Consider the following 16,863-nt stretch of genomic DNA (forward strand, 5'->3'; position numbering starts at 1 on the left):
TTGTGTCAATGAAAGTTCATATTAAATTTGTCTTAAGGTGTTAGGTGCATTAATTTGTTAAATCTAAGAATTCAGAAGCATTTAAAATTATCACACATGTGCAACCTCACAGGAAAATATGTTAATTTTTTTTTACTACTTTAGTAAGACTTCAACTTAATTTAATTTCTTAGCAAAGAATCTTGGTGGAAAATATGTGGTTTTTGTTCATGTTAAAAACCCCTCTGTGCTTTATTAAAAAGTGGCCCTTTTCCACAAAGAGGGCCTTATATGCCAGAATATTTAATGTTGCTGCAGTGTTAAAAAAAAAACTCTGACAAATATATGTCTGTATACATGCACATATATACATATACATATATGCATATGTATATATACATGTATACATACATATGTATACATATATAGTTTTTAATATATAAACATATATACATATATATGCAAAGGCTGCTATTAAAAATAAAAATAAAAATAAAAATAAAAATAAAAATAAAAATAAAAATAAATTGATCTTTTACAGTCCTGCTTTTTTAGCATTGGTAGAGTAACTCTGGCACAACACTGGGAATAAAACAGGATATGGTTTACACTAGAGAAGAAACAATATAACACTGGATGTAAGAATCAGAGTCTAAGTCTGGTATAATAGAGCAAACCAGCAGATTAAACAGTTACCTGAATCCAAAAAACATTTTAAACTACCTTAAAACCCAAGAAAATTAAAGGATTTTGTTCCTTATGCTCTTGAATCCAACCCCTATCTTCGTTATTTTTGGTAGCCTAATGATGAAAATGATGTCTAATGATGAAAAACGGGCATAAAAGTAGCCCAGACTCGGTTAGCAAGCATGAACTTTTCTTTGCAGTCTTCAAGTAAAACAGAAGTTGCTTAGCCAAGGAATTTCTGCCATTCTGTTTCTCACTTAAATTGCATCTTTAATCTCTTCCTTAGTATTTTTTAAAACCCATTTTATCCTTAAAGATCCTGGCATGCTACAATATGTTACTTCAAGGTGACATCAAATTCTTTCAGCTTGGCACTTTAAAACATAAATTCATTGCACCTTTCCCATTCCTATATTTTTGGGGGATTATTCCTGTTACTGCTTAACAACTGAATTTTTTGAGTTGTCCTATGTTAGCTGAAAAAAATCTCTCCATCTCTGCGGGATGTTGACTGTACCAGTGTCATTGCACTTTTGTGTGGATGTTCTGTCTCCTTTTTTTTCCTTCACAAAAGCTTCCATCTGAAACTGGCAGAGATAGGAAGCTGCACTTATGAACCATGGGGCAGTGGGTTGCTACTTGGTGCATCTCTTCCTTGCTGTCTTATGACTAACCTTATTTTTCCCCTATCATGGAATGGATGATGGAGAGCATTTAAATGAAAAGAAATCATTATGAGAGACAACTACTGAAAGGCACACTGTAACTTTGGTACTAAAATTTGGAACCAGCTAGAAACATTGAGCTTGGTGAAGGCAACCTCTATCTCACACAAATTCAAACCCTAGAATAATGGAATCAGCTTTAAGAAAAAAGCCTAGACTTTTTTGGTATGCTGTTTCAATATTTTAGATATCACAAGTTTTCCATTTCATTTCAAAAAGCAATAGATTATCAAACTTCTCCGTTTCTCATCTTTAACAGCAATCTTAGGAATATTAAAGTAGAACAAATTCCCATCTGCCTAGATTGTGTGAAAGACAGAGGTGGCAATCTGCTGGTATATGTATATGAGGTGAGATTCAACCGAAATACAAAGTATGAGTTGAATCTCTATGTGAAAAAACAAACAAACATCAGTTTCAGCATTGTTCTCAGCTAGGTTACTAATGGCTCCAAGTAAAAGATAATTTGGAAATAAAATTCTCCATAGAAACTGAATATGGTCAAGACTTAAGACATGGCAAAAAAGATTTTCAACTCAATATCTTGCATGAAGATAAATTTAAAAATTCCCAATTGAGTGAATTAAAGCAAAAGGCCTTAAGCTGTAGATTTCTTCATTGTTTTACTAGTAGTTTTACATCTAAAACTAAAGGAAGATTTTTCTAAAAGAGAAACAATAAATCATATTAATTTGGATTCAAGGATGACGAATATAATTCCTAGATGAACATAATGAAACAGACAGGAGTTTTTGGTACAAAAAGGTACAAATCACTTTTTACTTGTAGATGCTTAATTCTTCATGTTCACGTGCAAATATACATAGAGTAAATGATTACTTAATAATGTTATCTCTGATTATTCTTTACAAGATTCTGTCATACATTTCTACTATGTCAGAAATCTACGGTGTCAGAAATCTATAGGGTTCTATAGAACCCTGTATCCACCAAAAAGGAAAAAATAAAAAAATCTGCTATCCTTCTTTACTGCTGTATAATCACAGTATGGTGCCATTATTGCTGCTGCTAAATTTTCTGTAAAAATATTTCTTCTGGTTTTTCAGCATTTGTGCCATTTGTGTTGGATAACCTGAACATGAAATAAAGAGCTTGTGATGCTGTCCTGGTTCTGCAAGAAAATTGACACTGCCAGAAAGAGCCTTTTTGTGAGAAAGCTACCCACAAATATTTTTAATAATTCTTAAAACAGATAAACCTTTTCATGGGGAATCAGCATACAGACCATGTGGTCTTAGATTTTTACTTTTAATTCAGAACTTTGAGGTTTATCGGTAGATTTAGTGTAGTGTTGAATAAGAGTTTCAGATACCTGGCCTCTGCAGGTAGCAGATGAAAAGTTGTGGTTTTAATCTCATAAAAAGTTCTCTATTCTTATATCCTCTATTGTCTTCAATGGAAAACAAAGTTAGTAGCAGAAAACAAGGAAATAAATACTAAAATATCTTAATTTTGCAAGTGGCTAAACTAAATCTCATGGCCCAGAAAAGGAAATATTTCTCCAGCAGAGACTTCTGAAATCCTTGTCTGTATACAACCTCCAACTTCCATCTTTGCTCTTCAAACAGCCATTCACCTTAGGATGGATAGTAACTGAAGAATTCAAAGGACAATTCAGGTTTAAATGGACCTGAGATCAGACCGATATCTCAGGGCTTTAACAAGTCTGATCTTGAGTGTGTTAAGGACTAGAGATTGCACAAACTTGTGACACAACATCTCAGATCCACTGTTCCATGGTGGCTACAGCCTAGGCTGCCATTAATTGCCACAACCCAGCACTTCTTTCCAGTGAACAGTAGATCCATCTGTGTCGCCCTTGGTTGTGCCAACCAGTGTCTGTATCACAAAGTTTTCCTTGTAACTCTTCTGAAATCTCCTTAACTTTTCACATCTCATTACATTGCCCCCCTAGCTGATGTCAGGGAATCCTGAGTCTTCAGTGAGCACTAGTGTCTGTGATCCCAAGACATCCTAGAGCTGATTAACTTTTCACATTTTTATCCTGATCCACAAATGTTCACCAGACCATCATCCATTCCATAGAAGCACTCTAGGCTTCTGACCTAATCTTTCTACCAGAATGCAATTCCCTCCTCTGCCTGCTTTAGTGGTGGACTGACTAGGCAGTGTTAGGTTGACAGTTGCACTCAATGATCTTAGAGATCTTTTCCAACCTAAACAATTCTATGATTCTATCACTATCCCTCTGTCTTCGTGTGCCCTCCCTCTGTCCACACAGGCTCTGAGAGCTGCATCCCCTCTCCAGACCTTCTCTGGGCCCAGGATGGTGCTGTGCTGTGGTCCTTCACCACTTTTACAGGAAGGAGCAGCTCCCGCCCCCTCCCTGGGCACACTTCTGCACAAACAAAGGCATTTGTTGGGTAGTGCTGGGAGCTGATATCTGGGCTGGCAGGCAGTGCAGGTGTCTCCCAGCACTCACTGAATGGGGATTATCACTGACTCTTCAGGAGTCAGCTGAAGACAGAAAGGTAAATTGTCCTTGGACCACAATATCTGTTGGACACTACCAGAAACAGGATTTTTGCTAATAGAAGCAAAAGCCTCTAGAAGCTCTGTAGAAGCTGCACCAACACACACCAGCACCACCAGCACACACCCTGAGGCTCCTAGAAGTTCCCAGAAGATCTGGAAGCAGAATTCTCAAACTTCTGTGCAAACCACTGTGGCTGCTAGCAACATCTGTTTACATTGCTTATTTACCGAATGAGCTTACAACAAGGCATAACTAAAGGATGATCAAAAATATCATCTTTTCATCAAAACAGACACTGCTACAAAGAATAAATTCTTTGGTGGAAACATCGCTTTTTTCCAGTGTTTCAAGATCTAAAGGAAATATTTCTTTTATCTTTTTAACTCCACTGATTTTGACTTCACTTTCAGGTCAAACATTTAGTTGAATAAAATACTTTATGTTAATGATTTTATTCAATAGCATTATTAGATATTTTCTCATCAATAAGACGTGCAGCAACCCTGTAAAAAATTAACTTACTAACGCTGACCTTTTGACACATCTTAATTGAATCTTTTATTACTGTTTCTATTTTGTGAATATTTTATCTGTTGGGCTTGATTTTGAACAAAAGAACATCTTCAAACACTGAACTTTTCTAAGGAAGTCTTCAAGATGTGAACTTTCCTAGTGACTCTACTACAGAGCATTGATCATCTTCCCAAAAGTACATTACTTGGAGGAAAAGAAGGAAAACACAGACTATTGTCAGAGCCAAGAAATCCTCCAGAAAAACAGGTAACAAAACAACATTTTCATATGTACAGAAGTCAATAACTGCATGACAAAATGATAAATAAGCACATACAGTGTTTGAAAACAGTAAGCGATCTTTTCAGCAGGGAAATATCATTTTTTAATTAAAATACAGTTCATCATATTAATGAAAAGGTACTATTTTGGTTAATAATTTTGGAAAGGATTTTAAGAACTCAGGATGTTTTCATGCTGCAAGAATGTGTCCAGAGTATGGACAGACAAGAGAGTAAACAAGGGCAAACCTGGAACTGGTGAAAAACAATATTTTGAAACAAACTAGAGTTGTGTAACTGTCATTTTAGAAAGGTATATTGAACTTCTCAGCAATTATATTTTCAATGACAGCATACTCTGAGACTTATCTCAAAAATGTCTGCCTTACCTTCTTTTCTATATCCCAAATCAGTTTAGCAACTGCAAACAAAAAAATCTAAACTATAGCAGGAAGTTTGTTCCCCTCAGATAACCTGTGTAGAAATAACATTTCTATACCCTAAAAATATTCCCAAGTGACAAAATATGTGTTCACATCAGGAAATTTACATCATAAAGACTATATCATTTAAGCATTGTTATCCTCTCCAAAGGCTTCTAATTACACCTTCCTAAAATTTTACTGAAATTACCTTTGCTCCCCTAATGCATTTTTCCATTCCTTTTCAGATATTTCAAACCTCAGTATGATTTTGCAAAAAGTGATTCTCACACTACTGGCAGATTTTTGCACAATGAGTTAGAAACAAATATGTAAAAATGCTGGCTGTATTTTTCTAAAACAGATTGGTTTTGGTTGGGTTTTTTTCCTCTCTACATCCACTGCCAATACTCTACATACACCCTTTAACACCAGACTGTTACATTCATATTTTCTTCCCAGTGTTCCTTTTTCCCTTTACCAGAAGTGTTGGATGTCAGGTGATATAATAAAGCACTCTTCAAAAATTATTCCCTTTTTTCCTGATTCCACTTATAAATTGATGTCTTGTTCATTTCATATTTGTATACTTTGCTCTTAAGCAATTCTTTCCTTTACAAGACTCAGACATGGATTTAACCCTGGACTTCAGGAGAGGTAATTTTGGCCTGCTGGAAAGCAGCTCTGTGGAGAAGGACCTGGGGATTCTGATGGACAAGAAGCTGTCCTTGCCCCAGCAGTGTGTCCTTGTGGCCAAGAAGTTCAGTGGTATCCTGGGGTTCTTTAGGAAGAGCATTGCCAGCAGGTCAAGGGAGGTGATCCTACCTTTTGTCTCAGCCCTGGTGAGGACAAATCGGGACTGCTGTGTCCAGTTCTGGGCTCCTGGAGAGACATGGAGCTCCTGCAGAGGGTCCAGTGAAGGGCTCTGAAGATGGTTAGAGATCCGGAGCATCTCTCTATTAGGGAGTGGTTTAACCTGGAGTAGAGAACAGTGAGAGGGGATTTTACCAATGTATACAAAAACCTTAAGGGCAGGGGGCAAGAGGATGGGGCCAGGCTCTGCTCAGTGATGCCCAGCAACAGGAAAGGGGACAACAGACACAAAATGCAAGAATGAAAGACAGCAAGTTCCATATAACTATGAGGAAAACTTATTTACTTTGTGTGTGACAAAGTACTGGAAGAGGCTGTCCAGGCAGGTTTTTGGGTAACCTTCTCTGGAGATATTTGAAAACCTGCCTGGACATGACCCTGTGCAACCTGCTGAACCTCCTTCATCAGAGGGGTTGAACTACGTAATCTCCAAAGGACTGCTCCAACCTCAACCATTCTGTGAAACAGCTCATGTCTTTAGTTTGTATATTAATGACACATATGTATTATGGAGCATCCATCTTTTGAGGAGACATTGCAGGAGCTGGGCCTATTTACTCTGGAGAAGAGAATAGTAATAAGAAGTGATCTCAAAATATATAAATATCTCAAAGGCATTTGTCAAGAAGATCGTGCCAGACCTTTTTCAGAGATTCTCAGAGGCAGGATGAGGAACAATGGCTGTAAACTAAAACACAAGTAGTTTGACCTAATTGTGAGGGAAAACTTCTTTACATGGAGGGTGGCAGACCACTGGAACAGGCTGCCCAAGATGGTCATGGGGTCTCCTTCTCTGGAGACATTCACAACCCACCTGGATGTGCTCCTATATAACCTGCCCTAGGTGACCCTCTCTTGACAGAGAGGTTGAACTGCATGGTCTCCAGAGGTCCCTTCCACCCCTATGAATTCTGTAATTCTGCAATATTGACAGATTTTAGCAAGTTTACAACATTGTTAGCAATGAGACTGAACTATTAACTGACTGAACTGTGCCAAGTTTTTCACTAGATGACTTTGTACACAACTAAATAGATAATTTTCATTTTTGGAATGGCAAAGCAGTATTATTTTTTTTCTCATTGTTAGTGGAAATGTCTACTATATATGGAAGGGTCAAGCCCTATTCATGCAAATGGCTGCAGGAATTGCACCCCTAATGGTCTCTAAAATATCATATTTTTAATATTATAAGTCATAATTCAATTCTATCAAATTCAGTTGCACTATACATGCAAACAAGAGTTTAGACAGGCTTTTTAATAAACTGAATCTTCTATTCCCATAATTAAATAAATATTTGACAAGTGATTTAACATCAAATCTCTTTTTACACAAAGATTGTACCTTTCTTTTCTTTTCCACCAAATACGGTGTGGCTTTCTAAGTCTGCAGAGATCATTATTCAATCCAATTCTCACCCCAGTATCCTTATAATTTTTAAATTTCTCCGACTAAAGCACCAGCTAGTCTCAATCTATAATTTTTCTTATGCTTTCATAAACATAAGGGAAGTTCTGATTTTCACATATATTTTGTTCAAGCTCTGAGCTAAGATTGAGTCAATTAGAGTGATTTTCCTAGTTAGACATAAATATGTAACAACTATAATCTCTGTTTAATGACATAAATAGCTTATATTTAGTTCTTCTGAAAATACTTGAGAAGGTTATGCTATACATAAATGCTCTATTTCAAGCCTTCTTTTCCGTATACCTGCATCTGAGATACATCTTCACTACTGCTGACAAGTTTCACAGACCCCTTTTGTGTCAGTGGTCACAAGGGTTGCAGGGTGAGAGAGAGGCAAGAATGCTGACCTCATATTCAGAGGGCTTGATTTATGTTATGATACATATATATTACATTATGACTATACTAAAAGAATAGAGAGGAAGTTCTCAGAAAGCTAGCTAAGCTAAGAACAGAAAAGAAAGAATGACAAAGGTCTGTGTCTCAGCTGAGAGCGAGACTCAGCTCTGCCATGAGTGGTCAGTAAATCCAAACATCCACAGGGTACCAATCATGGATCCAGCTGTTGCATTCCACAGCAGCACATAACCATTGTTTACATTTGCTGCTGAGGCCACATCTTCTCAGAAGGGAGAAAAATCCTAAAGAAAGGATTTTTCATAAAAGATGTCTGTGACACCCTTTGTGTCAGACACTGTTATGTACCTACAGGAAAACGAAGATCCAGGTCCCAGACCATTTGCAATTTGAACATAAGGCAAGAGACTACACGAGGATATGAAATGACAGCAACATATATCAAAACAGTAGAAAAATAATGGCCAGCAAGACAAGGTTTGGCCACTTCTAATGGTATAAGTTACTTCACAGGTTTCAGTAGACATCTGAGAAATTTTCTTATGAGATACGCTAGCCCTGTGGCAGATTAGGGATGAGGGACATTCTTAAAAGCAGTAAGAGAAGCCTTTATCATAAAAATATTCTAACTAGCTAAGCTGTCTTAGCTTCTTACATCAATTTTTCAGCAAAGTTCAATTTGTCAAAAGCTTTTCTGCAAGTGTGCAGCTTTTAGACTTAAGCTTGGTGTAGCAGATGCCGGTTAGGTTGGAAAAAAAACATACATATACATTTGTGCTGGAGAGGGTCACTTGCTTCTCCTGATCAGCAATGTAACACTGCTTGCCTGTCCAAAGGACACAGGTCTATTACAGCTGCTGCTAGAGATGAACTTGTAATCACTGTAGTTTAGAATTTTCAAGGCTCACTTCTGTTCCCGTGCATATTTACCCAAGACCCAAAGACAGCAACTAATATGAGCAACTACTAGTGGTCTTCCTTCAGCAAAGTAGTTGTAGATTTAACTTTCAATGATATCCATGCTTAGGTCCTGAATTTTGTCCAAATAATTTTACATACACATCAGTCATACTGATAAAGTGATTATGTCTTATCAAATTTTCTTTTTTCCCCCCAGAAGTTTAATGCAACCATTAAAATAAGAGGATAATCCTGTGTTTAAAATAAATCTTTAGTTACATCTAAATTATTATTTAATTTCATTTTTTTCCTTTTTTTTATATTGCACAGGTAATTTGGAGCAAAGTTTAATAAAGTTCACTTTATAAATCCATATTCATATACCCCTTTTATACAAATTTCTTCTTTGTGTGAACTTAGAGTGGGGAAAATGGGGTAGAAGTCCATTTCTGCTTTTAATTTGCACTGTTAATCTCAAAGGTTTCTGAACTACAAGAGTAGAAGATAAATTTGTGCTGAAATTTTTGAATTTATAAATGAAATTCTGAAAAAAAAATCCACTGACAAGCTGTGAAAAGCATTCTACAGTATAACTTTTTGACCAGAAATGAAATAAAAATGCTGCCAAACCACCTAAATAGTGTATTTAAGAAGTCAGTGCTCTGTTACAAGCTCTACCAAGACAATTTCCGTGAAGTCGGAGATTTGCCTAGCACCCTGCAAAAAGACACAAAACCCCAAAAACCCAGGAAGGACATAGAGGGTCTCTCAAGGTAGGTATACTTCCAAAAGCCAGGGAAAAAACAAAAAACAAACAAACAAAAAAAAGGAGAAACCCCTTCCTTGTAAATAGCAAAGGAGAAATCACAGTGCCAATCATGTTACATATTGGAAAAGAACAAAACTCTACAAACCTATACTGCAGAAGGGAAGGATTTACCATTCATGTTCCCTTAGATAGTGGAGAAAGAAGTATTCACTGCAAAACCCATGCTTGTTTTAGGAAGTCCACCATGTTCAGTGGACACTACATTTCCAACACTTCAGGAAAAGTAGAGTGAAAATGCTTAAATTTTCCACGGCATTCAGACATTGAAAAGCTGCCTCCTGTGCACAGCCCACCTAGTTCGGGTCCCTAAATTCCTGCACCTGGTTGAAGAAGAATAAATACAGACACCTTGCTGCCTTCAGATGACCCTGATATCCAAGGGAAGGATGATGGAGTTATGTGAAATTGCAGAAATTTGATATTCAGGTCTATCTACACCTCATTGGATTTGTTTGTCTGTTTGTTTGTTTGAAAGATTTCTGAAGCTTTAACTTCAGCCAGACTGTTGTACTGCACCTCCGTATTCAAAAATACTAGGGAGCAAACATGAGTTTTAGGAGCAAGAAGATTTCTTCTGAACTTTCATGTTACATGCCTTTATGTTTTGTTTTCCATGTTTTTGGTTTTGAAATAAGGGAAGTGGTGTAATGTCCAGCAAGTTGCAGTTTCAAGGATTCTGCTTTTAGACCTTTATGATTTGCCTTGAATAAGGTATACTCAGGGATGCTAAATAGGATCTTCAACCTGTTGTACATCTCAAGATGCATAATGAGGATCACAACATCTCATCCATAGCACACAGCCCTTATCAACAGAAAATTTTCAGATATCACAAAACATTGTATTTATTATTTGCCTGCATTTCTGTTTGAGTCAAAGAAGACAGTATCCCTCTCCCTCCCTTTCCCTCTGCCCTTAAAAACCATTTTTTTTCATCACAGGGCAGAATTGTCATATGGAGAGCTCAGAAAAGGAAAGAGATTAATCTAAAGCACACTGAATTATTAGTAACCTGGACTGATTGAAAACTGTTTTCTAGATTAGTTGGAGCTTCCTTTTAACTAAAAAGGCAGCTTAAATTAAAAAAAAAAGTTTGTGTCAAATAATCTGGTAAAATAAAGGTGAAGACAACTCTGCGTTTCCTTAACCCTCCTAATCTTATGTCTATTTCTAGCTTTCCTCTTTATCATGATAAGGACTTTAAATTATATCATCTTATACCATCTTTATCATGATAAGGGCTTTAAATTATATACTTCTAACACCTTCTTAATTTTCTGTTTTTTTCTTTTTAATTTCCTAAAGCCAAAACTGGTTTTGAACCTATCTGGCTTATCTCATTATAACTGTCTGATTGGAATTATCTTCCCTATGGCTTTGCTAAACCCATATATTACTTTGCCTCTGGGAATCTTCAGTCTAGTATCTCCTCTTTTTTTTTTCCCTCTTTTTTCTTTTTTCTCTTTTTTATTTTTTTATTTTTTTTAACTACCTTATGAAACAGATTTAGGAATGATATTTTCTTATCACCGGAGTACCAAAGTTGGCTTTATCATATGTCTCACTGAGTTTGCACACAAATGGCATCTTCACAGGCAACAAGAAATATAAATAAACTTCTTAAGTGCTCAAATCTCTTGCATACTAAAGTAAACACAACATTGTGTGTTTGTTTTCTAAGTGAGTGAAACATCCATAAAATTGACAGCAAATACATGGAGCAGATTTATGCAATTATGGCTTGAATGTCAGACAATAATATAATCTATACTATTTAAATTGGATTAGCACTAATGCCAGTACATTTATCACCCTTTTCCCTTGTGACTTTGTTCAGAAGTTTCAGAAGTCAAGGGAAAGAAATTTGTTGATGTCAATGAACTTTGAATTCTGTTCAGACTGTTACTTCTTTTGTCTGTTTTGGTAACTAAGAAAGCACTTCTTTCTTTTTCAAAGCAATAAGCTATTTCCTTCACAGACTCCATTTCTGCATACTGTCATAAAGACTAAGCAGCTGACAGCATTTCTCAAACCATGATATTATGCTAATTTCTGACACAACTGAAAGCAGACTGCATGAACAGAAGTATTTGTGTTGTACATCATCTGTTTGTTTGCAAAGATATATTTTTTTTCTCAAGTGACCAGTGTGCTGAATAAGGGTTCTCTGGCCAAAGCTTTTTATCCTATATAAGTGGCCAAGATCATCGTAAATAAGTGGCAAGTATGAGAAAAGTGCTTGTGACAGAGGTATCTGGCCTTTTAGGAATACTAAGTACCCACCTTCTAAAAATCATGGTAGATTTAAAAGTATCTGTGGTTCAGTCACCAAAAAAAGCCCAAACAATCAAACCAAAAACAATAAAACAATAATAAAGCAATAATAAAGCAATAAAATCTGAGTTTTAGACTGGCAAGTTACTATATATTTATCCAAAAGAGAGAATGAATGTCAATAATATTAATTGCCATTCGCTATTTACCTTTTTAAGAAATGATGAGCAAAGATCCATCAACTGCATATAAAAGACATATACATGTATTTCCAGAAATGGAAACAACCGGGATAAAATCTTGGAGACATAACTCATATTTTATGAAGCATATCATTGTATTTGGTTGTTTACGAGATGCAGAATGGCATGACAAATGAGGTGTGACACAGCAAGTCAACTTTAAAATAAAACAAAACTCTTCTATTTCTGGATCTGTTGTTTTGGATTACGTCTCAACAAAACAGATCCATAGGAATGGAATGATAAAATATTCAATGCATTTGAAATGTCAAGGGTTGTGGTAGTTCAGCTAGAGTTAAAGCCCGGTGGAGGGAAGTTTGGCTTTCCAGCTATGGAATGGATTTTAGTTCATTCCTAACACCTAATTATGGTTTAGGGTACCTTTGAGAAGTTGAAAACAATTACAACCATTTATGGAAACATATTTCCAGTCACTTGCATTCACCATGTTGTCAGTACTGAAGACTAGGAACTATTCTTGAACATATTCATTTTGTGGAATCAGGTTGTATACCAAGAACATAGGGTATGAGAGATGAGAGATATTCAGTTCTTAACTACATAAGCGATATATTAGAGCAAAAAATATCAGAAACAATGAACTAGCTTTGGATGTTTTAAGTAATGTGATAAATACAGCCTCAGATAATTAAATTCTTATAAGAACTGTGCAAAAGTGAACACTCCTCCCAACAATTTTTTACATAAGTATCTCTGATAATGGCATAAGATTCAAGTAATTCAATTGAAATTATGAGTACATTATTACAAAATCAGTTTAGAACTACAATCATGCTGCAAAAAATCTTAGAGGCAGGGTATACTGCATTTGATCTGTGAAGAGTAATCAGGGGTAAGGAATTTTTTCTCTGCTTTCTTGTTTTCTTGTGTTCATAAAAGCAAATATAGAGCATAACAAACATAAATATCAAAGTACAGCACTATTCTTCTAATATAAAAACACTAAATTTGAAAACTGTTGCTTAATTATTAAAACCAGGTGAATCCCTTAGAAGCTTTTTCTTGCCGCACTCCTGTGAAAGCTGGCTGGGAGTCCTGACTGCAGACTATCATACCTCTCTCTCACCAGTAATACCAGCATCCTGGGAAGTGCTTAAAAGGATATATATTGTCAGAGGCATTCTGTTGAGGAGGAAGCCTTGATTTAGGACTGACCATACAAAAAACTTGAAAAAAGATGCCCAAGGTGCACATGGTTTTATGGGTTTCTGGGTTTTATTTTGAGATTAAGGCAAAACAAGAAAGAATTGTCAGGGCAAAGTCAGATATATATCAAATTCTTGCTATCCCTTCAATACAAATTCATAGTGCTGTCAACATCAGCAATCTTATCTATCAATCCACTTACAAAACATAAGAAGAATTAAAAGAGATCATAGAAATTCCTCTTCCACAAGAGCGGACTATGACAGGAAAAGAGGCAATGAGCGCAAGTTGACTCAAGGAAAAATCTCTTTGCATATAAGAAAAAAATATCTTCACCATGAGAACAATTAAACAATGAGATGAATAGCCCAGAGATGTGATGCAATCTTCCCTGTTGGAAATATCAAAGAGCTGGCTTGACAGACCCCCAAATAACCTGATTTAAGGTCCTGCTTTCAAAGGAAGATTACACTACACTATCTCCAGATGTTCCTTCCAGCTTAAAATTCTCTATGATGTTACAAAAGACAGCCTTTACTATCATCCAGGTTTTCTAGGTTCTTTATGGTGGTGTTTTTGTTTTTATATTTCAATAGATGCTAAACTACCATAGCTACAAGAAACTTCAAGAGTAATCTAGATTAGAAGCCTGTTTTAAGGCAGCATCAGTGGTACTAAATATCACACTGACAGACACAAGCACTGTTGCTTAATCTTATTTGACCAAAACCGTTCAATTATTACCATAAGGAAGCTGTCATATTTCTTGCACCTAAATTCAACTTTCTCAGTGCAGTTTAAACCTATTATCTTTTTTTTTTTTTTTTTTCAAAAAGCTCTTGCTGCAATTATTCTTTTATTTTTCTTAATGTGTTTTGAACGTATTTTATAATGTCCTCCCTCTGACTTCTTCAAAGGAAGCAAAATCTTCATTCTGCCTTTCCTGATGGGCGCTGGCCCTGGACGTTTAAAATAGCAAAGTGCACAGTTCTCTCTATGGAGACAGCTGTCATAAAGGACTTGGGGCACAGTGCTGTCCTCCCCCTGCCTTTTCACTGAAATCATTGGGTATTAAGCACATAAGTACTGCTGTAGAAATCTGCCCTAAATATAGTAATTGTTCAATGCAATGACTGGATTTCTTTGTTAACTCACCTTTTTGTCTCTCGGATACTTGCAAAGGGATATTTTCCTGTAGCAAAATTTCCTTTTTAGTTTTATCCGGGTATAGTTTAGGCAGTGTCAAATCTGGTTTAGGAAGGCTCTAAAATCTGAAATAAATAATATTTTAATAATAGGGAAACAAAGGGAAACTCAAGTTAAAGATGACTTAATTTTTCTTTCAAATCTATGACCTTTCAAATAATCTGCACACAATTTTTTCTTTATTTTCCCATTCTTTTCATTGCCTTTGATTGTGAATAAGTGGAAAAAACCCACTCCAACAGCTCACAGTCATTCATATATGTAAACATTATCTAATGTAGTGTTAGCAAGCTCAGGTTAGAAATATTGCTGTGAATTACTAAGGGTTGCAAATGAGTTAATGTGCTGTAGAACTGAGCCTGAATGCAAATGTAAATCCTTGTAGGCTATTCATAGGTTTAAGCTCAATAACTATTAAAGTTATTTCTAGGTGTTTTAGCCTATATCTAATTGTAGCCTTGTCTAATTTTTACTGTGCCATGCATAAAGGTGCAGAAAGTATGACCTAGATTGAATAGTTCAAAGAGAAAAAAACACACAAGGGACACACTGATGTTAGCATCCTAATTAGAAAATGAAATATTTAAGCAGAGATGAAATATTTTTGTTCCATAATAGAGAAATTGTTCTAAGCATACCTGGCAATGTCATCAATCACCCTCTCTCCCATGGAGAAAAAAAAATTATTGGCTTATAGTGTTCAAAAATGTCAATGTTTTACCTTACTCTGGAGCAACATTGGGACATATCTATTAATTTTATTACAGATCAGAAATGGAGGCAGAACAAACGAGATATTTAAATAAGATTAAAGACCCTAGTTAAATTGACAAGTGGCAAGAAAAGCAGTAAAGAATGACACTTGAATATTCCTATATGCCAATGCAAAACATAAAAAATAAACCTACACAACAATTCATTGGTGTTTTAATCTAACAAAAACTGACTTGTACTATATAAAAATATCTTTGATTATGAAGGATTGCTAAAATACTTCAGAAATGTAGGAACCATAAAAAACCTACATTTATTAAAGTGGAGAGAGCCACTAGATATGATTTGCTGTATGTTTATCAAATTGTTTGGCATCCTTTGAAACAATTACAGCTTTTCTATAGAAATAAAATATCCAATGGGTTTCTACTTTGCCTCAGCACATAGCATGCCCTATGGTGAAATAAATATGTTTGAGGTCCATTCCTGCAAACTGATCATATTTAGTGAAAGCTGATACATATTTGAATGAAACTTGAAATATTAATGTCTAACAGAAAATATTTTCCTCCTAAAGCCTCATTAATAATAGATGGGAGAATGATTTCCTACTGCAAATTGTGACACAGCAAAACATACAAGTAATATATCATTAATATTGAAGCCTACGGTCCACACACAACAGAAGATTAAGCAGAGTTGAAGATCAAATCAGGGTAAACTTTCACAGCTGACTGGTTTGGATTTCTTCTGAGATTGTTGCAACAGTTCAAAATCCTAAAACAATTACAGCAAAAAGAGGGGCGGGGAAAGAAGATGGAAAGAGGGGCTGATATTAAACTAAAAACCCCACAGATTCTTTCTAAGGAGACTACATTGTATCTAAATTATTTTTGTAGAATTACAAGACCACTCTTGTAGGAGAATGGTCTTGTAGTTCTACAAAAACAATAAAGAATAATAAATAATATAATAATAATTATTTCTAATAAATCAAAATAATAAAATAATGTGTGTTTAATGCCTTTCAGAGGGGAAGCAGAAAATAGGGGACGCAGAAAGGTCTCTGAAGAGATTGTTTTCCAAGCCATCCGAGCCACTAAGTATAATAATCAGAATTAAGGAATCTTATTATTTTTCTGAAATCATTCAAATACACACCTATATTCGGGCATTCATATTGTCCTTCATGGGGTAATAAGAGGCGGAAAAGGCAAAACGTCAAAGAAGAAAATGCAAAGCAGGAGAATATTCAGAAAAAGAAACTTAGATTTTTCTAGAAGACAAGGAGTCATTGTAACTCTGTAATAGATGCTAGCAATGACTTTTAAGATGTATAATTAGAATCAAACAGTTTGCATGTATTCCCCAAGTATTGTAGCAAAAGATGTGGACCAGAAGCTAGCTCCAAGAGTCCTCTGATCAGCCAGTGAGTCACACTATTAAAGAAAAAAAACAAAGGAAAAAACGTAAAAACGTTCAGATCGCTCAGAGGGGGGAAAGTGGTTAGGGATAAGGATGAAGGAGAATAAGCCACAAACCAGTGACTTAAATGACTTATTGGTCCAGCAGCTGTGTCCCAGTGGGAATTTCTACTAGACTTCCAAATACCACACAGCTGAGAGAGTCTTTAATGCCCATTAACATGGTTCCACAATCTCAATGCACGGATCAAATCAGAGACCAACTCTCCCTGAATAGTA

This window comes from Ammospiza caudacuta, chromosome 1, assembly GCF_027887145.1.
Source record: "Ammospiza caudacuta isolate bAmmCau1 chromosome 1, bAmmCau1.pri, whole genome shotgun sequence".
Taxonomy (NCBI): Eukaryota; Metazoa; Chordata; class Aves; order Passeriformes; family Passerellidae; genus Ammospiza; species Ammospiza caudacuta.